Below are 24,108 nucleotides of genomic sequence, written 5' to 3' on the forward strand. Positions count from 1 at the left end.
CTCCTCCTCTCTCCTCCCCTCTCCTCCCCTCTCCTGCCCTCTCCTCCTCTCTCCTCCCCTCTCCTCCCCACTCCCCTCCTCTCATTTCGTCTTACATAGCCTTGAGTGGACTCAAAACTGTAGCCAAAGATGACCTTGAACTTCTGATTCTCCTGATTCTACTTCCCAAGTGATAGAATTATATTCTATATTCATTAAGAAGATATCCCTTCTGCCCCCTTGATTGTCTCATGTAGCCAAGGTTGGCTCCAAATTCTTAACTAAGGATGAACTTCTGATCCTCCTTCCCCAAACCCTTGAGTGTTGAGAATACAAGCATGCATGGTTATGTCTGGTTCATAAGACTGAACTTAGGGCTTCCTTTTAGGCAGACACCACTACCAACTGAGCTACATCCCAGCTCAGGACTTTCTGAAGTAGTCTTCTGAAGGAAAGTGTCCAGGGCTCTGATTCTGGTGACTCTTGTCTGGATACCCCAAATAACCAAGAATGGGTGAGAGATGTCAGGGGCTTTGGCACAGGCTGGGGCTCTGCATTCAGATCTGCCTGCTGTCTCCTTCCTGTCTTGTGATGTCACAGGCATCCACACTGGCTCTTTCCCTTGTAGAAGGGATTCTGGAACAAGAAAGCTGTGTTGAATGATTACAGCTCTGCCTTACAGTGCCCTCGCCGACAGGCGAGTCCTCTGTCACTAGTTTAGTAGTGTCACTGGCTCAGTAGGTAATGGCACTTGCTGCCAAGCCCAAGAACCTAAATGAGAGTCCTAGGATCCGTATGGTAGGAGGGAGACTGCAAGTGTCCTCTGACCTCTGTGTTCCTCCACGATATTCACACCCCTTCCAAATGAATAAATGTAATAAAACCCCCTTTCGTAAGGAGCGTATCTGTCATCCCAGCACTTGGGTGCTGAGGCAGGAGAGAGGGATTGCTGAAAGTTTGAGGCCAAACTGGGCTATATGGTGAGTTCCAGGTCAGGCAGGGCTATGGGTTGAGACCTTGTCTTTAGAAAGAGCTGGCCGGGCAGTGGTGGCACAGGCCTTTAATCCCAGCACTTGGGAGGCAGAGGCAGGTGGATTTCTGAGTTCGAGGCCAGCCTGGTCTACAGAGTGAGTTCCAGGACAGCCAGGGCTACACAGAGAAACCCTGTCTCGAAAAACCAAAGAAAGAAAGAAAGAAAGAAAGAAAGAAAGAAAGAAAGAAAGAAAGAAAGAAAGAAAGAAAAAATAAAGAGCTGGGCCAGCCACATGGCTCAGCAGGGAAAACACAGAAAGCACACATCACAGCCCAGGGAAAATACATCCAGCAAGCCCGATGGCCTGACCTCTGTTTCCAGAACCACCTAAGGGTTAGAGAGAAAACTCCAAAGACCTGTCCTGTGGCCTCCTGTGACCTCCACAGTGCATATCACATGCCTTGTCCCATCAGACAGTGATTATAAACAAAAGTAAACTTAATAGTAATGTCAAGTGTATCGACTTTGTAGCACTTGTGCAAACAGTACCAAACTCACAGAGACACTCTTTGCCTCATCTTGTCTGCTCCTGGAGTCCATCAGTTCCTAACTTACCTAACACGGGACCTTTCTTCTGCATCTCCAGACTCCCTTTCTCTGTGTTGTTGTCACTTCTGAAGTAGGCTCAATTCAGGCTCCAAAGCTGCCTGTACTCAAGCTGGCTGCCAGTCCCCATTTCAGAAGCTCCGAGAGTCACTAGAGCAGTGGTTCTCAATCTCTGGGCCAACACTTTCTTGGGGTCGCATATCAGATATCCTGCATACCAGATATTTACATTACTATTCATAACAGTAGCAAAATTGCAGTTATAAAGTAGCAATGAAATAATTTTATGGTTGGTGGGTCACCACAGCGTGAGGAACTGTATTAAAGGGTTGCAGCATTAGGAAGGCTGAGAACCACTGCCCTAGACAGTTAGCATCCTGAGAGTCACCCCTCAGCAGTAGTAGCCAAGGTGGCTTGGCTGCTATCAGAAACCACTTCAGGAGAAGTGGCTGGCTTGATGGATAATGGCAGAAGCTCATAGGACTTCCCTCCCCGAGAAGAGCATTTCAGGCGCCTGTTGGTTAAAGGTGCATGAAGGACTTGGTGGTCCGTCGCTTACTCTGAAGGAGCCCTCTGTGTGGAAAAGCACTGTGCAGGCCAGACCCATTATGGGAGCATGGTTCTGGCTTCTCTGTCATCAGGGAGCTGTGGAAGGCTGTGGGGCTGTGAGGGGCAGCACAGATGGACTTAATGAAGTGAAGAATGAGTCAGGCTCAGCTACCTGGATCACTGTACTTCACCCGTGCTAGGAATTAGTCTAGCTGCCCACGGGATTGAGACATTCAGGTAGCTCACCAGGGCTTCCTCTAACACACCTGCATACAACTGTGAGGGTGGCGGAGGGCTAGATCAAAGAGCATGCTGATGAGGCTGAGGCGTTACTGCCAGACCTTTAAAGGAGCAAGTCTTATCACAAGTGTCCGTTATTGTGCAAGCACGGGGTTAGGGCTTCCCCATTAGGGAGGCCTCCCTCCGTATTCATTTATGAGAGTCCAGAAAGACTGAGGGAAAAGCTGAAATTCCATCAAGGGCTGTCTGTCCTCTTGCAACTTGGTACTGAACAAGCAGTGCAGTGTCTGTTGGGTGAAGCCTGGCAGGCTCCTGGTGGAGGTGCCTGTTGGGACATTGCTCTTGGCTGGGCCTTCCTTCCCTGGCGCCTCTCTTCCATCGCTGTGTATGCCAGCACAATGGCCTCTGCGGGCTCTCTTGTTTCTGCTTCCCATCTTGCTATAAGAACACTGGGAAACAGATGTGCATTGCCACATCTGGCTTTCTTTGGGTTCTGGGGATCCAAACTCACTTCCTTGTACTTTCAGGGCAGGGCAAGCAATTTACCCAGCCACTTTCGCTCACTCTTTCAAACAAAAAGAAAATACTGAAGTGAGTCTAGACTGTGCTTGTTAGGTGTTTGGATGTAGTGGTTCTTTCTGACTGTCACAGCAAGAATGAGTTTCTCAAAGCTGGGACCTTCCTCCTGCCTTCCTGACCTCCCCAGGCCTAGGCCTGCTGAGCCAAGCCCCTTTGTTAAAACAGATGAAAAAGGCCTCTCTCTGCTAGACCTGCAGGCCAGGGGCCACCTGCTGAGGAAAGGTGGCTTCCTGCCTGCTCAGTAAGCACTGGGCTTTGCGCTTGCTGGCTCTTCTCCTGGATTCATTACCACCTGACCAACGGGAAATGCAGAGCTGCGCGGGGACGTATCTGCAGGCGCTCGGCAGATTTCAATGAAGACGATAATGAGCAAGTGCCTGATTCATTATACATCTGAGGGGTGAGTCACCCCAGATGGGGAGGAGGGACACAGAAGTGTGCAGCCGCCAAGGAAGGGGTGACGCTTTCTCCATGTGCAAGTCTTTAATTTCTCTCGCTTCCCGATGGGAACAGACAAGCTGAAGAAGACACCTGGCCTAGGCAGGCAGGGGCCCTGTGACCTGCTACAGGGGCATGCAACCTTTGGACATCGAGACACCAGCCATGACATCTACAGAGTTCATACTCGAGAGCTGCACAGTTTAGTTAAAAAAAAAAAATGTAGAGCTAGAGAGCCGACTCAGTGGGTAAAGAGCCTGCTAGTCAAGCATAAAGGCCTGAGTTCGGATCCCCAGCGTCCACATAAAAAGCCAGATGTGGCGGTGCTGCCTGTAATCCTACAGCAGAGAGCAGAAGACAGGAAGACTGGCCAGTCTAGCCAATTGGAGAGCTCCAGATTCAGTGAGAGATACTGTCTAAAAAAATAGCTGACGAAATAAGACACCTGGTAGCAAATTCTCATCTCCACATGCACACAGACAGACAGACAGGCACGCACGCACGCACGCGCACACACACACACACACACAGGTGTGATTCCAAGCATCCTTGTATCCTAATCTGTACACTATGCAGATTCCTGTGTATCATTCTGTACTTAGTACACAGGTGCAATTGTGTGTGTCTCAAGGAAGAAAGGGGGGGGGGGGGACACAGGAAGGGAGGGAAGAAGAGGGAGAGGCAGAAGGACAGACAGACAGATGGAGACAGAGAGATCTCTCCTTCTACTACATGGGTCCTGGAGATCCAGCTCAGGTCATGAGGCTTGTCAACAAATGCCTTTCTACCCTTGGTGCCACCTTGCCAGCCCAAGGAACTTTTTTCAGCAGTCCAGTGGAACAGAAGCTGGCTCAGTTCAGAGAAGGTTGCTGTCTGGCCAAGCAGACACCTCACTCAAGCTGAGGAAGTGTGCTGTAAACTATTTTTTATTGTAAACTGTTTCTGGCTCTTTAGGAACATGAAGGTACATTTTCTTTCCTCTCTGATTCCATACGGAGGGAAGCAAACCCCCCCCCCCAACTCCGTGTCACCACCTTAAGCTGGGAGTGTAGCCTGGGGCAGCCCTGTGGCTGCTGTGGCTCTGCCTTTAAAAAAAAAAAAATACCAACTCTGAGAAAATTTGAGCCTTGGGCTTCCAACTATGTTAAAATTATCTGCTTTGTAGGATTCCTAGATTAAAATGTTGGTCTATTGGAGGATGCAGCTTAGGCCACTTGTAACTTAACCTTGTTAAAAATAAAGGGTTCTTCTTGCCTTGGGCAGTAAGGAGATGTGGCCCTGTTGATTGTTTTGGAGCCTGTGAGAGCCCTGGAAGTAAAGACTTGCGCTGAGTTCCCTTGAGTACAGGTTCTGAATATTTCTCTGCCTAACCGGCTGCTTCCAGTGCCCGCAGCCCACCTCGTTCTAGAGAGTGCCTACATCTGCTCTAACCAAGGACTATCTGACCCAGTCAGTGCCTCCTCCTTCCTGGCAATGTCCTCACCTGACCCCTTTGGTCACGTTTCTCATTATAGTCACTTTATACCTGGACATGGCTTGAACAAAATCTAGTTTATTGTGGTACCCAAATACTCATGTGTCTTGTCTGCATAATGACTGGCACATATTATTTGTGTGACTGTATATAGCACATGTACATGTATGTGTGTTCACATGGGAGGGAGAGTCTGAGAAGGGGAGCCAAGAAAAGGTGTGGCCTGGGGGAGGATGGAGCCCAGTGATGGGCAGGACCAGGCTGGGAAGGATGGTGTACTTGTGGGCTTCTAAAAATGAGAGAGGAAGCCAGTTTGGGAGTGAAATGGCCTGTGTATGGGGCAGATAGGCCTCAACTGCAGCAGTCTTTAGACCTGGACGTTATTCCTTGGGCTTTGATGGCAGCAGAGAGGGTTTTAGGTGTAAAGGGAGACCGTCTGAGGGCTGGTGTGAGGACGCTCTTGGCTGCAGCGGTCCTCCTGGGACACTTACTTTGTTCCATGTCTCCAGGACCAAAGACTATGCTAGATCCATTCACCAGCTTCAGGCTGAAGATTCCTGTCCTGTGTAGAATGTGGGTGTTTCGGGGCCCAGTGGTGGGACTCAGAACAGCCATCCTGGAGGGTGGCTTCCATGCTGCTTACCTAGATGGGAATTGGATCTGGTTTAGCTCTTTTCAAGCCTGTCCAAAGACAGCTAGCTCAGAGTCGGTGCTGTATGCAGGGCCTGACCTAGCTGCGAACATTCTGAGAAGGCACATCCCTGAGACTGACAGGCCCTCAACTGAGAGCCCTTACTGTGGAACGTCAGGGTGAGGGTGGGGAACCTACCTTCCTTTTTAAACATTATATTTATTTGTTATTTATGTGGTAGAGCACACATGTACCATGGTGAATGTGGAGGCCAGAGGACCACTTGTAGGGGTCATTTCTTTCCTTCCATCACGTGGGTCCTGGGAATGGAACTCAGGTCCCTAGGCTTACCCGATAGTGCCTCTATCCTCTGAGCCATCTCAGTGGCCCCTTGCCATTCTGTAAAACCTCCTTCTGACCCCGATGTTTCCTAAGGAACTCTATATAAGTGTTATGGTGGGTGTGCACCAGATAAGTGAAAGTCAGACTTCTGGTCATCATGCACCTTGCATGGAGCTGGGTTTCCCTGGGGGAAGCTGCTGTGTGGATGTTTGCTGGGCCTGTACATATATGTCTGTGTGCACCTCCCCCATTGTCACATGCTCCATCCCAAGGGAAAGGGCTGAGGCTCCTGACCTGTCAGCCTCTTTCCCAGAGGGGCCTCACTCCCCCTGTGAGGTTGGAGGATTTGCTTGCCATCTCTTGTTTTCTTTCTGCGGCTCTGCCATGTCATTCTAAGCTGAGCCACCCAAGAAGGGATCTGCTCCTTCGTTTTGCTGAGCTGGGTACTTTGGAGTTGAGGTTTTCCTGTAACAAACCAAAGCAGACCCCTTGACCTCTTTGCAACCCCACAGCCCTGGCAAGGTGTCTGGCTTGGCTGTCTCTCCACCTGATTTGCCCTGGGGGCTTCTGTGAGTCACTCATGCTCCAGCTGCTGCTGTGTGGTGACCAGGAGCCCCTGCCCAGGTTCCAGGGCCTAGCATTGCTCTAGGTCCTGTATGTGTGGCTCCGACTGTGTCAGGGATCAGACTCCTCTCTGGAACCCAGATGTTCTTGTCAAAGAAGGCACAGGATGGTGGCCAAGCAGGCTATTTCTAGCCCACAGCCTTGTGCTTCAGGCAGTACACCCTGAACTACGCTGGAGGCGTATTTGGTATTGATAGAGCAGCTTTTCTGCTCCTTTTGAGAGATGGCCACAAGTCTCCCCTTACTGTGTGTGTATGTGTTCTTATGTGTGTCTCTCTGTGTGTATCCATATGTATGCATGTGCGTCTCTGTCTATGTGTGGCCATGTGGGTGTTCATGTGTGTATCTGCATGTTTCTGTGTGTGTCCATGTGTGTGTGTGTGTGTGTGTGTGTGGTGTGTCTGTGTGTGTCTACATGTATGGGTATGTGTATTTGTGTATCTGTGTGACTATATATGTGTACCCATGTATATGTGTGTCAATGTGTGTGTCCCTGTGCATGTCCTGTGTCTGTGTGTCCATGTGTTTGTGTATGTATGTGTTTGTGTGTGTTACATGTTACGTGTGGGTATATGCATGTGTGTGAAGAAATCAGAGGTTAATATCAAGTGCTTTACTCAATAGCTTTCTACCACCATGTTTTTGTTTTCTTGTTTGTTTTTAAGACAGGCTCTTTCACTTTCCTAGAACTCAGTGATTTCCGTAAGCTGGCTGGCCAGGGAGCCTCAGGGACGATCGCGTCTCCACTTCCCCAGAACTGAGATTACAAGAGTGTCCCACCATGCCTGGCAGTTTTCTTTCAACCTGCGTTCTCACACTCAGTTCCTCATGCTTGCAAGGCATGGCACATTACTGACTGAGCCATCCTCACAGAGTCCCAGCTACTTTTGTGGCTTACAAAGGGGCCCTGCTCACTTTGTAGGATGCGTGTCTTGTTTTAGAGATCCTGGAGGAGTGTGTGGTAGAATGTCCCACAGATAGGGGTCAGAGTTGGCCATAGTCAGAGGTCTTCACGTGAGGATTGGAGTCAAGGATCTCTAAAAAAAAGGCTTGGACAGGACAGTACGGGTCAAGACTTAAGGGTAAGAAGAGAGGCAGCTGACTCTTGGCTATCCTACTCCTGGTCAGTCCCTACCTCCTTCCCTTCCTGCCCAGGGGTCACTCTCTAGCATCTCAGATTTATGTTAATTGTATTTTTCTTTTTTTAGGATAAACTAATTTTCATAGCTTTGATGAAACATTTATATATTTATTTATTTATTTATTTATTTAATGTCTTTAGGGTGTGTGTGTGTGTGTGTATATATAGGTTAGAGGACAACTTATGGGAGTTGGTTTTCTTTGACGTCTGGGTGGGTTCTGGGGATTGAACTCAGGTCCTCAGACTTGTCAGTAAGCATCTTTACCTACTGAACTTCTGGCTGCTGTTTTTTTTTTTTTTCCCTTCATATTTTTGATTCCTTGAGGTGGAATGGGAAAGAAGATACAAAAATGTCACTGGTGAGCCAGGCATGATGGTACATGCTGTTCATCCTACCATTTCAGAGGTGGAGGCAGGAAGATCAGGAGCTCAAGGCATATTGAATTTGAGACCAATCTGAGTCATAAGAGACACTGTGTCAAAAAGGAAAAGAAAATCATTGTTATAAAAAATGGTGAATCGACTACGACATGTAGAACAGGATAGCCTTGAACTCCTAGTCCTGGGAAGGCGACGGCAGGGAGATCTCTGGTCAGCCACTCCAGCCAAAATGCCAAGTTCCAGGTTTAGTGTGAAACCCTGCCTCAATAATAAAGTAGAGAAGGGCTGGGGAGGTGGCTCAGCGGTTAGGAGTTATGTGTTCCTCTTGCAAAAGACCTGGGGTCCCAGCACAGCGCAGGGCAGCTCACAACTGCTGGGGTCTGATCCAGGGGTCTGGTGCCTTTTTCTGATTGTTCAAGAGTACCTGTATCTGTGTGTGTATCCCCCAAACAGACACACATAGAAATAAAATAAATAAGAAGACATCTGGCGTGAACCTGTGCTCTCCATGTACACACACATCTACATATACCTGTACACGCGTACATACACAAGTCAGAACCTTTGGCCTGTCCTGTATCTTCTACAACCTTGCTGTGCATCTGAGATAAGTCACTCTCTTTTCTTGGGTTCAATTTCCCCTTATCCAGTAGGCTTTCTGTCTCTAGTATCTCCTAAGGTCACGCCCAGATTCCCCAACCCCCCTTCAAAGTCAAGAGTTTGAACCTCTCTCTTCCTACCTCCTATTTTTTGATACTTGCTCAGCTTCTGTTTCAGGAATCATTTCCCCTGCTGGAAACTAGCCTGCAGAGGCTCACACAGTGGGAGGAATGCAGGCTGCCCCAGCAGTGCTGAGACCAGGTCCTGCCTGCAGAGTGTCCTCTGATGGGACCTGCGAATGCTTCAAGTTCTCCAGCGGCCTCCCAGGCCTCTGAAAGTCACTGCTGCAGAGTGGCCATGCCTGCTCAATGTCCCTTGCTGGCTCATTGCCAATCTCCCTGGCCATATCCCAACCATGCTGGGTAAGCAGAAGGAGAAGGACAGTTTTTCTTGAGACCATTCAAGTGTAAGTGAGGAGGCAGTTGCTGTGTTTGTACAGGTTTGGCATGCAACTCAGTCTCTGCCTCTTTGTCTGGGCCTGGTGCACTTCAAGTCTGAAGCCAGCTCCTGAGGCAGGAAGAATTGTGTAAGCTACCCAGCCCCTGAGGCAGGGAGAGCGGTGTGGGCCAAGTGCACTGGAGTTAGGGATGGAGGCTGCAGAGGAAGGAAAAATCCTAGCAGACAGATTTTGAGGGAGAGTATGAGGCTCCAAAGAGAAACCTGAAACAGGAAAGTTATGTGACTCTGGCCAAAGGTGTCTAGGAGAGATGTGGAGGCCAATAGACAGGGTTCCACACCCCCACTGCATCCCACACCCCTTGAACTCTGAGGATGCTGGGGAGAACTTTGAACCTTCTGAGCCCCGGAAGAGCCTGTCTTCTAAGCATTGCAACTTTGCCACCTCAATCCTCTGGTGGTCTGAGCAGCCAGGAGGCCTTGCAGGCAGGAATCTTTATTGTCTGCACTGAGCCACGGCTCCAAGTTCCTTAAAAAAACATGTGCGTTAAAACCGAGTTTCCCCAGGGACAGTGCTGTCTGCGCATGAGGAATGAATTGGGAAGAAAGTTCAATTTCAGAGAAAAAGAAACAGAGTCACATTGGCGAAGGAATGTTCTAGAGACTTAGAAAAAAAATGAGGAGATTCTTTTTAACATCCTTTTGAGTTTCCTCTTTGGGCTTTCAGAAGGTACCTCCCAGCCCTGCCTTCAGAGCCCCGAGGGTACTGAGTGGAGGCTGTCTTGATCCTTTGGGAAGTATATGCTCATATAGCTAGTCTAATATAGCTCTTCTGAGTTGTTTCCAGGTGCAGTGGGAAACTCATGTGTTGTGGGGTGGGCAAGCAGGGGTGGTGGGGGTCACCTATCCACCCATCTTGATTCTGTAGGACATTCAGAAATACAGCTAGGTAAGGAGGTTAGGCCTTCCTGGTGTGAGTTAAACCAAGTCAGGTTATGTCTGGGAGAAGGAAAAAGGATGGGGAAGGCTGCCTGGAAGCCTAGGTAGCAGACGGGGGAAGTGGGAGTGAGATCTGGGATGGTCACACATAAAGGTCCTAGACAGAGGTACGTAAGGAAGATGCCAACTCCAGGAGGAGGCAGCAATGCTCACTGTCCCCAGACCCTGGCAGGGAGCATTAGACATGACATTAGAGACCAGCAGGCTTGGGACCTTTATCCTTAAGGAAAGGATATAACCAAGTGTTTGTGTGGGTAACAGGGCTAGGAGAGCCAAGCTGGGAAAAGATGGGAGGCTGCAAAGGTACCATTTCCAGGCCCAGAACTGATGAGAGTCATTGAGCTGTCGTGGAGGTTGGGAGGGGTCTGAATGTTGGTGTGACTGGAGAGGTCTGTGGTCAGGGACTGGTCCCTGGGGCCACAGTTGAGAACAAACTGCTACTTGGTATCATGAACATAGCTCTGTCTTGGCAGTTTGTGGTTTTTAAACAAATCATGGTGGTACACCTTCTAAACAATTTAGTTTTTTTTTTTTAAACTCCCTCTCCCCTTAGCCGGTCCCATCACAAACTTTTGAAGCATGAAATGAATTTTGCTGGCCCCCGCCAATAAGATCCTTTCTCTAGATAATGGATTTGATGAAATGGCTATAATCTTCCTAGGTAATGAGTGAAAGTTACGCCCTCCAGTTGGGCCCAGCATCCCTCTTCTTGATTTATGATAGATGGGTTAAAATAGTAAACTGATAGCAGTTGCAAAACTCTCCATCCATCACCGAGGTGTGTTGCTTAAACTGTAGAAAGCTTTCTAGATGTAAGCTGCTGGGAGCCTGTGAGGAAACAGTCGGCAGCCCTGGAGCCATAAAGCAGCAGTAAAAGAAAATTTTTGTATTTGTATTCTGGACACAGAGGTAGGGAACAGCTTGGGCTACTTAAGAAAGGAAGACTATACCAGCAAAACCATGCCCTAAGGGGACACACGCCCCCCCTCCCAGGGCTCTAGACTATAGGGTCTCACAGCTGTTTCTCAGTCCCATAGTATTTCATGCCTCTTTCTAGACAGTGTGGGAAAGTTTTTATGTTTCTATCATGTGTAAAGATTGCACCACTGCTCTTGCAGGGGACCCACTTTGGGTGGCTCACAACTAACTGCCTGTACTTCAGCTCCAGGGGGTTCTGTGTCCTTTTCAGGTCTCCGTGGGTGCCTGCACTCCTGTTCACATACCCACATGCAGACATACTAATATAAGTATTTTGATTTTGAAAATAGTTGATGAGCTAACATGTGGCAATAGATACTTATATTTATGTGGTATTTGCGGGCGGTGGGATTTGATTTTTGTGTTTAGTTTGTTATTGAGATAGGGTCTCTCCATGTATCAGGGACTGACCTAGAACATACCTTGCTTCAGAACTCTTTGAGATGCGCCTGCCTCAGCCTCCTGAGTGGTGGGACTAAAGATGTGCACCACCTCACACAGCTAGGGATAAACTTTAAAGGAGTCTGCCAAAGATATAAGAGAGTTAGAGTCCAAATCCCTCAAGTCTAAGCTACGAAGGTAGCTCAGTTAGTAAGGTACTTACTGTGTAAGGATGACAACCCAAGTTCAGATCCCTAAGACCCACCTAAAATGGCCAGCAGCGTGGACCTGTGCTCCCAGCACTAGGGAGGTGGAGACAGACACATGAGAGTTTGTTGACTGATCAGCCTACCTAAACCTGAACCACTGAGCTCCAGATTCAATGAGAGACCCTGTCTCAAAACATAAAAAAAAGACAGCATGATCTATAGCCTCCATAAAGGCACACACACATGCACACATGCACAAATTCAGAAAGCGCACACACACAGCTCTCAAGTTTAATTGTTTCTGTAGACACTAAAGTTTTTAATGAAAAAAAAAATCATGTGAATCCAGCATTGCTCCCCTGGAGTATCCAAGGCTGAATGGGTATCATCTTCATGTAGCATTTGTCTAAAAGGAAACATTTCTTTCAATGAATGAATGAATGAATGGCAAGAAGCCCTTACAGAAATCCTGTTGAGCATCTAGTCAGCAACCCCATTTTGCCAGTAGAGAAATTAAGTCCCATGAGAACACAGTAACTTGTCCCAGAGCTTGTGGGAAACTGGGAGTCTAAATCAAATCCAGGCTTTGATGGTGCCCACTATCCTTGAGCTTCATTGGTCACACTGACTCACATCTGAATCTGTAGACACAGTACTGGCTTGTCTTCGGAACAAAGGTTGTAGAGTCAACAGCCTTTGACACTGTGGGGAGACTGAGTGGGTGTTAGAATCCCTCCGGGTGATGCTAATTTGTCTTGGTCCTTCAAGTAGCTATGGCATGTGGCAGCCTTCTTCCTACCAGGGTATATATCCTGACTCTTGGGTAGAGCCAAGTATCTGAGACATAACTACTGTTCCCCACATCCTGTGTGTTTGTGATTTTCTACATCCACAGAACTGAGACCCAGGGCCTCAACTTTCCTGCCTGTGACAATAAGACACTGTAAATATAGAGCCCACAGGCAGCCAGAAGTTCTGCCTGGAACATCGATAGCCACCTTCAATTAAGAAGAGCACTATGGGGTGCCAACTCAGAACCAAATTCCTGCACAAAAACCCAGGCAAGAAATGGATGTCTAGGCAGTCACTGGTGAGGACAAGATTGGTGTCGAATCAACTAGAGACGACATGGGTCAACTTCAGATCCCCAGCTTGAGGCAAGTGAATCCCAGGACTCAAACCAGTTGGAAAAGGACTCATGGGCTTGTGGGTCTGCAAAACAGCATGATAAAACCAGTTGTCTGCTACTCAGTACTTGCTCCTCTTGGCCAGGGTGGCGGTGTCCATAGGCACTGTCTTCAAACATCCAAGCCAAGGCTGGACTGGGCTCCCAGCCGAAACCATGGCTTCCTCATAAAGACAGGGCAAAAGGCTGTGCTGGCTAAGCTGGTAATGTGTTGCTGTGTGTTCTAGCTTCCTTTACTGTTGTTGTGATTAAACACCGAATAAAGGCAAGTTGGAGAAGGAAGGGTCATGTTTCATTTTACAAGTTACAGTGTATTGTTCAGGGAGGTTAGGGCAGAAACCATAGAGGAATGGTGCTTGTCGGTAGGCTTACTGGCTTGTGTTCAGCCTGCCTGGGGATGGCACTGCCCACAGTGGGCTGGCCCTTCCCACATCAATCACCATCAGTCAGGATACTCGCTCATAGACATGGCCACAGGCTAATATGATAGATTTTTCAGTTGAGGTTCCTTTTTTCCAGATGACTGTAATCTTTATCACACTGAAAATAAAAACTAACCAGGATACCATGCAAGCATGAGGACCTTAGTTCCTGTCTCTAGCTTTCATAAATAAATAAATAAATAAATAAATAAATAAATAAATAAATAAATAAGAGATAGCAGGATGCGCCGGTAAGCCCAGCACTGTTTGGTAGAGGTAGGCAAGTCTGTGTGGCTTGCTGACCAGCCAGTCAGTCTAGCCAAATTAATGAGTTCCTGATACATTGAGAGACCCTGTCTCAAATTGAATGAATGAATGAATGAATGAATGAATGAATGAATGAATGAATGGTGAGGCTGAAAGATGGCTCAGTTGTTAAGAGCACTTGCAGCTCATGCAGAAGGACTGGAGTTTGGTTGCCAGCAGCTGCATCAGGCAGCTCAGAACTTAGTGACTCCAGCTCCAGGGGATTCTATAGCTGCACACATATGGCACACATATGGCACACGTGCACATATACATGCAGCAATAAAAGTAAATTCGGAGAAAATAACATAAGATTGAGAGTATAGAGGAAGACACTTGAGGTTAAGCTCTGGTCTCCACATGTGTGCTCACACGTAGAGGTATGGCAGAAGTTCCTGCACAGGAGTCCTGCCTTCCCCGACCCCATGGCCAATGCTCTAGGCTTCTCTGCTCAGCAAGCAAAACAGATGCCTTCAGTTTTGGAGGGTGGGGCTTGGAACTTGAGAACATGCCCAGGTCGCCTCTGGCCCATGCCCTTTACTTCTCTGTCCCGACACCTTGCCTGCCAACACCCCACCCAAGACAGAACTTTTCTTTCTAGTGGATGCTTTGGACCATATGTGCTAATCCCAGGCCGATCTGTGCTCTCTAGGTGTGGGTTTGCAAAGGACGTCTTTTGTTCTTGTTAGAGTAGCTAACCTCTAAATCTGTTTAATATCCCTTCCCAGGTTGTCCATCATTGTGACACATGGTTTTTCAAAGGATTTACTATTAGTTAGCGGCACAGGGCTTTCTCCCAGGGGTACCAGCTACTCGCGGTGAAGAAAATGCATGTTCAATGTAGCAATTTGTCTTTTTTTATATATTTATTATAAGAGTAAATGAGTTATTGTTGGAGACTTCAATATTATTGCAAATTAGGTGCTTCAAAAGGAGCCTGGCCCATTTATTATGTTTCTTAACTCCCCTAGCCAGCACACCAGTTCGGAAACAGGCTGAGGGTTCCAGACCTTCTCTTGTTGAGGTGTGTGGGGGGGAATCCCCAAAGTGTCTGTCTATGATGATGACAACGTCACATTGTGCCAGAGGCAAGAAAGGCCAGGAATCACCTGCACCGGTTACAGGGGGACTTGTGTTCAAAGTTTATTGTTGTGCTACAGAGTCAGTGATGTGTGCTGACGGCCGGGGTCTGAGATAGAGGAAGCAGTGGGTTCCTGGGGTACCACCTGTGCTCGTTACGTACCTGTTCCAGGCTTTCTGAGCCATGATCTCAGAGCTGATGTACCGTGGTTTAATTGTCCTCAGCAGTCCTATAGCCAGGACCTCACTTCCAGGCTGCTGTATCCCAGCCCCACAGCTGGAGACTTGATAATGATTTGAGTGTGCCCCATGAGAGGAATGTGTCATCCCACAGTAGGCTTCTTAAGTGTGGTACATGTTTATTGCCCTTCTGCTGTGTAGCTGTGCCCCTTGGCCACCTTCTCAGACCAGAGATAGACACAGAGGCTTCAGCTTACATATAGTATTGGGGCTCCTGACAGGTAAAGTCTGTGCACAGCATACATCAGCTACACTGTGGAGGACCACAAGCCCCCATCTTAGTTAGGATGACTATTGCTGTGATGAAACACCACCACCAAAAAAGGCAAATTGAGGCCAAAAGGGGTTATTTGGATTATAAGTCCATATTGCTTTTCATCACCAAAGGAAGTCAGGACAGGAACTTAAACAAGGCAGGAGCCTGGAGGCAGGAGCTGATGCAGAAGCCACAGAGGGGTGCTGCTTACTGGCTTGCTCATCCTGCTTTCTTATAGAACCCAGGGCCACCAGCCCAGGGATGACCCCACCCACCCACAATGGACGGTGCCCTCCCCCATCAATCTCTAAATAAGGAAATGCCTTACAGCCATATTTTGTGGAAGCATTTTCTCATTTAAGATTTCTTCCTTTCAGAGCTCTGTAGTTTGTGTGTTAAGTTGACATTAAGACCAGCCAGCACATCTCCTCTCTCATGCCAGACAGACAGACAGACAGAGTCTAGGAGTGCAGCTTTCTGGCGATAGACAAAGTGTCTTGCTTCTGTGTCACCTAGCTGTTGCATGACTGTGTACCTCAGCCTCACTGTAGCTTGACTCCTGCTTCTAAAAGGGACTGATGATCAGAGAGCATTTCTAGTGTGAAACATGTGCTGGTGTCCTTGATCACTCAGCCTGCAACGCTCCTATCAGAAAGCTCCTCTGAGTGGTATTGGCTAAAGGGAACAGTCATCAGCCCTTCCTGTGGCAGCAATAGTCACAAGTATAAGTAGCAAAGTCCAGGAATCCCTCACTCATAAAGGCCCAGTAGGTTTTCCCATATGCCCCTGCCATCTACTCTCCATATGTGTCGTACATATGGTGACTGGCACTCACATCTTCTCCCTTTTCCAGAAGGGAGTCAGATTCTATTGTGTTCTACTCTTGCCCCCCAGAAGCCTCTGCTTGTCAAAGCTCTCCTTCAGTGGCATTTCCAAACTTCAGGATCAGGGCACCTTTCTCACGGGACAGTACTGAGAGTGTCAGTGGGTTTGGGGAGATTGCCCCCCACTCCTTTGTATTGACAGTGTCGTGGAACCTGAGCTCAGCTCCTTATGTAGCTAGGATGACTTTGAATTTGTGTCTCCACCTTCTGAGCGCTGGGATTCTCCACACAATTCACCCAGCATGCCTGGCTGGAGTCTTTGTTTTAACAGTTCATGTTTGTTGATATTTACCATTTTAGAAATCGAAATTGAGACATTTAAAACTTAAATTCAATTTCCTGTTGTCAAACGAACTGATCTCTATGAATGCCTTGTTTATTATATTTTTATTACACATACTTATTTTATGTTGTGTTTATGTGTGTATATGTGCACACGTGTGAGTGCGCTCATGGGTGTATGTGTGTGGGGGTACACCCATGCCACATTGCACTTGTGAAGTAAGATGCTACTTACCGGACTTGGTTCTTTGCTTCACCATGTGGGTCCTGGGGATTGAACTCAGGTCAGGATTGAGTACCTTTGCCTGCTGAAACACTTTGCTGACAGTTGATGGGGACCTCTGGCAGGTCACCTACTTTGTCCACTAGAGAGGTTGAAAAAGACAAGAATGTCCCAGTTTTTGAAAAAAGCGTTTTGAAGGCTGGGTTGATGCTCAGCCAATAAAGTGCTTGCCTTGCAGTATATGGACCCAACTTGGGATCCTTAGCTGAACACTGTGGCACACACTTGTCATCTCCACACTGGGGATGGAGGTGCTTCCCTGTGAGGTGAATTAGCTAGCTCCAGTGCAGTGAGACCCTATCTCAAGAATCTGCTCAACATCCAAGATTGTTCTCTGACTTACATTCATCCATCAATGTACACACACACATACACATGTGCACGCATACCACATGCATGTACAGATACACACATACACACATACACATGTGCATGCATGCCACATGCATGTGTAATCCCCACAAACACCACATGCATGTACACACACACACACAGAGTAAATAAGAAAAAGTGACTTCACAGACACTGAGACACCCTCAGACACCACTAAAGACTCTTTCATTAAGCCCACAGGATGTTTTTGACGTTCCTACTCGAGGCTGGGCCAGGAGCATGCCTCTGGTAACCACAGGCTCCTTGGGCCTCCTCCTCTGACCACACCCACATCCATAGACATGTGGCCTTCCCTCCCCATCTCTGGGACAAGGCCCCAACATAACAGCCAGTTGTTCACACTATTCAGTTCACTTTACTGAGAGAATTTCAGGGTCTTTCCTGTGGTTGGGGAGGACAAATCTCCTGCATCCCTGGAGTCCGTAGCAGGCTCGACTCGCAGCAGGTTCTAGTGCCAGATTTCCACAGCAGGAATGTGCTCTGTAGTCCGAGGTCTGAGGTCTGCTCTGGGGGTTGAGCTTACATATAGAGCTTTGCCCACAGGGAACCACTGTCTCCTGCTTCCTCCTCCCAAGACAGCTCCCAGCGGCATGCAGCCTTCAGTCCCAGTGGCAACTGGACTGTGTAGACGACAGAGCACAGTCTGTGATGTTATATGGTCTGCACCAGAGCGCCTGTTTATTTGCCTTGGCCTTAGCTTGTTTTCTCAACTAGCTGGCTAGCCCTCTGCAAAATGTGTTTGGTGTGTTTTGAAGCATTCTTTTTCTTTTCTTTCATCCATTCATTCATGTGTGTGGATGTGTATAGAGAGCATGTGTGTATATGTATTCCCATGTGTGCAGATACAGGTGTGTGCCTGGGTGTACATGTGTGTGTACACATGGAAGGCAGACATTGACAGTGGGTGTTTTCTTCAGTCATTCTCTACTTTGTTTCTTGAAACAGGGTCTCTCCCTTAAACCTACAGCTTGCCGATCTGGCTAGCCTGGCTACCCAGTTTGTTCCAGGGATCCTGAGTCTCCACCTCCCAAGGGTTAGGGTTACGAGTGTGCTGCCATTCCTGCCTGGCATTTATGTGCATGCTGAGGGTGTGAACTCGTCTTCTGCTTATGCTTCAAGCACCTTGCCCACTGACCCATCTCCTCAATCCCTAAACTTTATTTTCCAAACAGGAAGTTTCCTGGACCTGTTTGGAATATTAGAAAGTCATCACAAAACATTGCCAAGTGCCCACCAGGAGCAAGGCCTCTGGAGCTTGGGTGAGGAGCTGCTGAGGCTCTAGTGAGTGGAGAGCCTAGCTTGTGCGGACTTCTCCCTGTGTCAGCATTTGGGGAAGACAGATGTGCCCAGCAGCAGGCCTTGCTCCTGTAACCTGCATTGAGCCACCCATGGCATCTATCATCCGTGACCTGCAACAGTCCTACTTGTTTATGGCCTCTGGGCATGCATTGTTTTCTCGGTTCTGAAATACAGCACGCTAATGAGGCATCTCTGCTGCCGAGGATGCAGGCAGTTTTGAAAGATGCTTCAGCGGCCCACTGACTATAGTTTGTCGACAGCTGGATGTGGTGGCAGCTCTTGTCCCAAAGAAGAAACGGCATGAGAGATGTTGATGGTGAGACGGCTGGTGGTGTTTGGGTTTGCTGAGAACCTCCGCAAGGCCAAGGATCTGCCCTCCAAGTGACTTGGTGTCAGGGATATTTCCTTCTGGGTCCTTCAGCCTAACACTAGTCATTTCTATAGGAATGTAGCCCAGGGTGTGTGAGCTAACCTGGGTTAGGGTTAGATATTTTCCACTTGTCTTTTCATCTATAAAGTGAAGAAGCCAGTAGCTTGGGTCTTGCCAGACTCTTAGTGATTAGGAGCTTGTTGGCAGTGCCCGTGTCTGGCATGGAGCCACCTTTGAACCTGCTGGGCCAGTGGACCCATTACACCTCCCCATACACAGTGCCTGGAAAGAGTGGAAAACGGAGTAGTATCTCCCCACCCTACTTTGTTTCCTTCTATTGAGACAGGGTCTCAATTCGCACAGGCTGGTCTCAAAACCATTATGCAGTCAAGGATAGTCATGACTACCAACCTTTGCCTCCCCTCCTTGAATACCTGTTTTCTGTGGTATGGGGGATCCAACCCAGAGTTTCATCCATGCCAAGAAAACACTGTATCAACTCAGCAGTACCTGTAGCCCCTGGAGCAGCATCTCTAGTTGATTCGCATGTTTCCAAATGTGTTGTGAACACACAGCTTGGAAGAGTGGACCATATCACGAGGAGACGCTCACACATAGCCTGAGTTTGGCTGGTGGAGTCTGAGCCTGAGACTCATCCTGGGTGTAAGAAGTCTGGAGTCATACTTGATGGAGAGGGCTGAAGAAGCCAAATCCTTTTTGTTGGAGAAATAGTTCTGAAGCAGACAGGGAAAGAAGGGGCTTGGAAGAGTCTACAGGAAATGCTACATTGGATGCAGTGTATCCTGGTGACCAGGCCCTTGCTCGTAGCCATAGCAATGTGGTAGTGGTGGTTACCCTCCATCCGCAGTCCAGACTCCTGCATGCTCCATCTCTCCTCTTTTGCCAGAATGCTTCCACGTGAGGCTGGGGAGATGGCTCAGTCAGTAAACTGGTCCCAGTGCAAACATGAGGACCTGACTTGGATTCCCAGCACACGCATTAAATAATTGGGAGTGGTGATGTCCACTTGTAATTCTAGCACTGGGAGTCGGGGCGGAGGTGGAGACAGGTGGACGCCACACACTCTGTGGCCAGCCAGGCTAGCCATAGGAGCTCCAGGTCAAAGTCACGGGCTCTGTCTTACAAAGGGTGAGCGGTGCCTGCAGACAGACTCCAAAGGCTGACTGCCAGCCTCTGCCCCCTGCCCCCCCCACACGTGTACACATATACAAATATGCCTGTACTTGTGTTCACCCACAAGTTCTATTTGTATTTGTATTGTGTTTGTATTACTACCTATATACTTTGCTATTTTGACCACTGTATTGGTTTCTTTTCTGTTGTTGTGATAAAATACCATGACTGATAGCTATTTATGAAAGAAAGCATGTATTTGACTTACAGTCCCACTAGAGTCTGTAATTTTGGAGAAGGCCTGCCAGCAGGTGGTTGGACCCAGAAGCTGGCCAATCACATTTCATCCGTATGCCAAGAAACAGACTAGTGGGGCAAGGCTAACTCTTGAAGCCTGTTCCCAGGGACATCCTTCCTCTAATACAATTGCACCTCCCTAAAGCTCTATAACCTCCCCAAATAACACTACTGACAGGTAACCAGCTGGGCAGATACATGTGACTGTGGGGGACATTTCTCATTTAAGCCATACAGTCACCATATAACTCTCGGGAGAATTCTTCCCAATCTCCACAGAACACAAAATAACCATAGAGCCAAACTATGTTTCCATGACAGTGTGGATGGGGTGACCTATGGCTATGCCAGAAGTTCTACCTGATGGTTACTAAGCCATGGGACAAAGTCATGGTGACTAAGGCAAGGAACTGGGGTAGAACAGAGTCCAACAAGATGTGACAGTGCATTTGGCTGGTTGATCAGAATCTTGTGTAGCCCAGGCTGCCCTCAGACCCCTGCGTTCTGAGATTACAGGTATAAGCCACCACTCCTGGTTTATGTGCTGCTGGGGAGTGAACCCAGGGCTTCCTGCATGCCATGCCACATCTACTGACTGAGTGAAATCCCCAGACCCTTTGTCTGTCTTTTTTTTTTTTCAAAAGGTTACATTTTTACTTTTGTATATGTGTATGTATATATAGGTACCTAGAAGAAGGAATCAGATCCCCTGGAGCTGGAGTTAGGGACAGTTGTGAGCCATCAGTGTGGGTGCTAGGAAATGAACCCATGTCCTCTGGAAGGACAGCAGACACTGTTAACTGTTAAGCCATCTTTCCAGCCCCTTCATCTGTTTGCAATAGGGATGACTGTTCTTCTGCTATTACAGAATGCCAGGGATTAGGCAGTTTATACAGAAAAGCAATGAGGCCTGGGATAGACAGTCAGTAGAGTATTCACCTGGTGTCTTAGGGTTTCTATTCCTGCACAAAACATCATGACCAAGACGCAGGCTGGGAAGGAAAGGGTTTATTCAGCTTACACTTTCCACATTGCTGTTCATCACCAAAGGAAGTCAGGACTGGAACTCAAGCAGGTCAGGAAGCAGGAGCTGATACAGAGGCCATGGAGGGATGATTCTTACTGGCTTGCTTCCCCTGGCTTGCTCAGCTTGCTTTCTTATAGCACCCAGGACTACCAGCCCAGGGATGGCACCATCCACAATGGGCCCTACCCCCTTGATCACTAATTGAGAAAATGCCTTACAGCTGGATCTCATGGAGGCATTTCCTCAAGGGAGGCTCCTTTCTCTGTGATAACTCCAGCTTGTGTCAAGTTGACACACAAAACCAACCAGTACACCTGGCATGCGTGAAGCCTTGTGTTCAGTCCTTAGCACCACAGAAGCCAGGAGTGACAGCACAAGACACACAGGAAACATGCAAGATTGACTGTCTCGAAAACCAGAACTCTAGTTTTTAACATCTTGGAGAAACTGTTGAGACTGAGATGGATAGTTGAAGTGCTGGCTGAGCCTGGGTGACAAAGGGAAGAATAATGGACTTCAGAGAAGCAGAGCTAGAGGGGGAGGGGCCTGGGGAGGTGTTGCTAATACCGTGGCTCACTCACCCAGCCTTCCTTCAGCACAGATATTTACTGGGTGCACACTGGAAGCAAATGTGCCTGTGCTTAATGCTACCATGCCCAAGTGCAGTAGCAATTTCTTGCTGCTGGTAATGGCCGTTAACGAGAAGTCCATTGCTTTATACAAATAATTAGGTCCGGAGGAGCTGCCGGCGCAGAATCATGGCTGTAGTAAAATCACGTTATGGTGTTTAAGGACTTGGTTGAGTAAGAGTGAAGGTTTAAATAAATTAATGCCCCGCTTTGGATGGAGATACTGTGAACCCACTAATAAGATATTTATGAAAAATCTGTATGGCATAGCACAATACTACAAAGGGAGAGTACCGCATTCTGTCCACAGTATAAAATGTATTTCTCAAATTCCTGTCTGATAGCCCAAATTCAGAGCCAGACTTTGTTTAATAGTAATTTAATTTGTTTAATAGACTTTGTTTTAGTGTAAGTTTTCTTCTGTGTGAAGCCTGACAAGCTCATTCCTGTATTTTCACCTTGGAGTCCCCAAGGGGCACTGAGTGTCTTTGTGTTGCATGTGGTTCATGGGTACTACTACGTGCCTGGTCCTTGACTTAGCATTTATTTTAGAGGTAGGTCTGTTTCCTGGCCCAGGGAGGGCAAGACCTTTGATTTTCAAGCATCAGTTTCCCTTCCACCTAGCTTAAATGTTCCATGGCAGGCTGTCGCTGCCTGGGGAACTGTAAAAACACCCGGCACCTGAGGTTCTGAGCATCAGGCTGGGTGTCATTGGTCTCAATGTGATACAGAGGGTGGGCCACTTTAGATCATAGAGTTGATGAGTAGCTGGGGGCTCAGGTTTGGGGGGTGTGGGGTGTGGATATGTGTGAATGCACACCATGAATGGGAGTGTAGAAGTCAGACAACACCCTCAGAGTTTGTTTTCTTCCCCCTAACCCACCCCCCCCAATGACTCACTATGTCTTTGACCTAGAGCTTACTAAGTAGCTTAGGCTTGCTGGCCAGTGAGCCCTGGTCTCCACCTCTCTGGGGATGGACCATAGCTCAGCAGTGAAGAGTACTTGCTACTTTTGCAGAGGACCCAGTTTTGGTTCCCAGTAAATAATGGCTCATAACTGTCTGTAACTCCAGTTTGGGAGATCCATTTTCTCTTTCTGACCTTCATGGACGCCAGGCATACTCATAACACACGTGTATACATACAGGTAAAACACTTAGACACATAAAAATGTAAATTGTGTGCGCGCGTGCATGTGTGTTTACATGCCAAGCCTATCATGTAGTCATCAGAAGACAACTTTCAGGAGTCACTTCTCTCCAGTATCATGTGGCTTCCAAGGATCAAATTCCAGCAGTCAGTCTTGAGGAAGGTGTCTGAAGTGGCTAAGCAGGGCCCAATCAGGGCTTTTCATATTAGGGCTCTAGGGATGGCGCTGGGTTCTTATGCTTGCAAGCACATTATTGGCTGAGCTCTCCACAGAGCACTGGAGCCTTGGAGCAAATACTGAGACCTACTAGGCACCTAAGCTTCTTGCCAGGTTGAGCCAAGTGGCTGGTCCAAGGTGGTGACTCTGCTGGTGCCTGGGAACAGATGCCATTAGCAGGCGCTTGTAGGTGATTGACATACAAAATCCCAGCCAGGCCCCACAGGCTAAACAGCTGTTCACATGGTACCCAGCCACTCACCTGCCTTTGGCTTCAGCCCAGTGTGAACCTAAGCTTGCCATCACTTGACGGCTGGGCTGCCACCTCGCACTAACCCATAATTACTATTTAGAAGTTTGTGGATGCAAACCAGTAGAGTCTAGCTCACCATGTTAAACTCCATTTGCACGATCCTGTTCTAATAAGCCCTCAACATTCCTAAAAGAGCCTCTGGGCTGGGGAGGATCACATCACAGCCAGCGAGCTCAAAAATCATTTCCTCCACCACCAGCTCTGTTTCAGCATTGGGAGCTTTAAGTGCTGGTTAAAACTGTGTGAAGCACTTGTGTTGTTGTATGTCTGCATTATGCATGGTAGGCAAGGGCAGATGGAGATACCCCTCAAGTACTCGTCTCTCACCTGTGCTCACTACTGAATTATAATTCAGGTCTGACTTCTCAACCTTCCTCCTGTGGGTAGCAGGAAGGTTTTGTTTAAGGATCCCAGGTGGGTTGGGTGAAAAAACAGAATGCCTTTCTCCTGCAACAGGAGGTGCTGGCTGCTCCTGCCACTGTCATTGGTGGCTGCTACCTTTGAGCGTACCTTCTAGAGACTTCGTTCCTCTCTGGGTTTTGCATGAGTTTTTAGTGCCAGCAGCTGACAGCTGACTTTGGCCACTTGAGCATTTAAGTTAGGGAACTGACCAATTTCATATTTAATGAAGTTGAAGTCGTATTTAAATCAGGGGACTAAAAAGTCCTAGTATGGGCCCTATTTTGTGTTTTACACTTATTTGGCTCTCTCTTTCTCTCTCTCTCTCTCTCTCTCTCTCTCTCTCTCTCTCTCTCTCTCT

The 24,108-nt window shown here is 47.9% G+C and overlaps 1 protein-coding gene across 2 annotated transcripts in view; it reads left to right on the plus strand.

Moving 5' to 3' along the window:
• Gli2 (GLI family zinc finger 2) overlaps nucleotides 1-24,108 on the plus strand; it is a 216,380-nt gene that overhangs the window by 107,595 nt on the left and 84,677 nt on the right. The gene's annotated exons all lie outside the window — the stretch shown is intronic.

The sequence above is a fragment of the Grammomys surdaster genome, unplaced genomic scaffold (genome assembly GCF_004785775.1).
Source record: "Grammomys surdaster isolate TR1022 unplaced genomic scaffold, NIH_TR_1.0 208, whole genome shotgun sequence".
In the NCBI taxonomy this organism is placed as follows: domain Eukaryota; kingdom Metazoa; phylum Chordata; class Mammalia; order Rodentia; family Muridae; genus Grammomys; species Grammomys surdaster.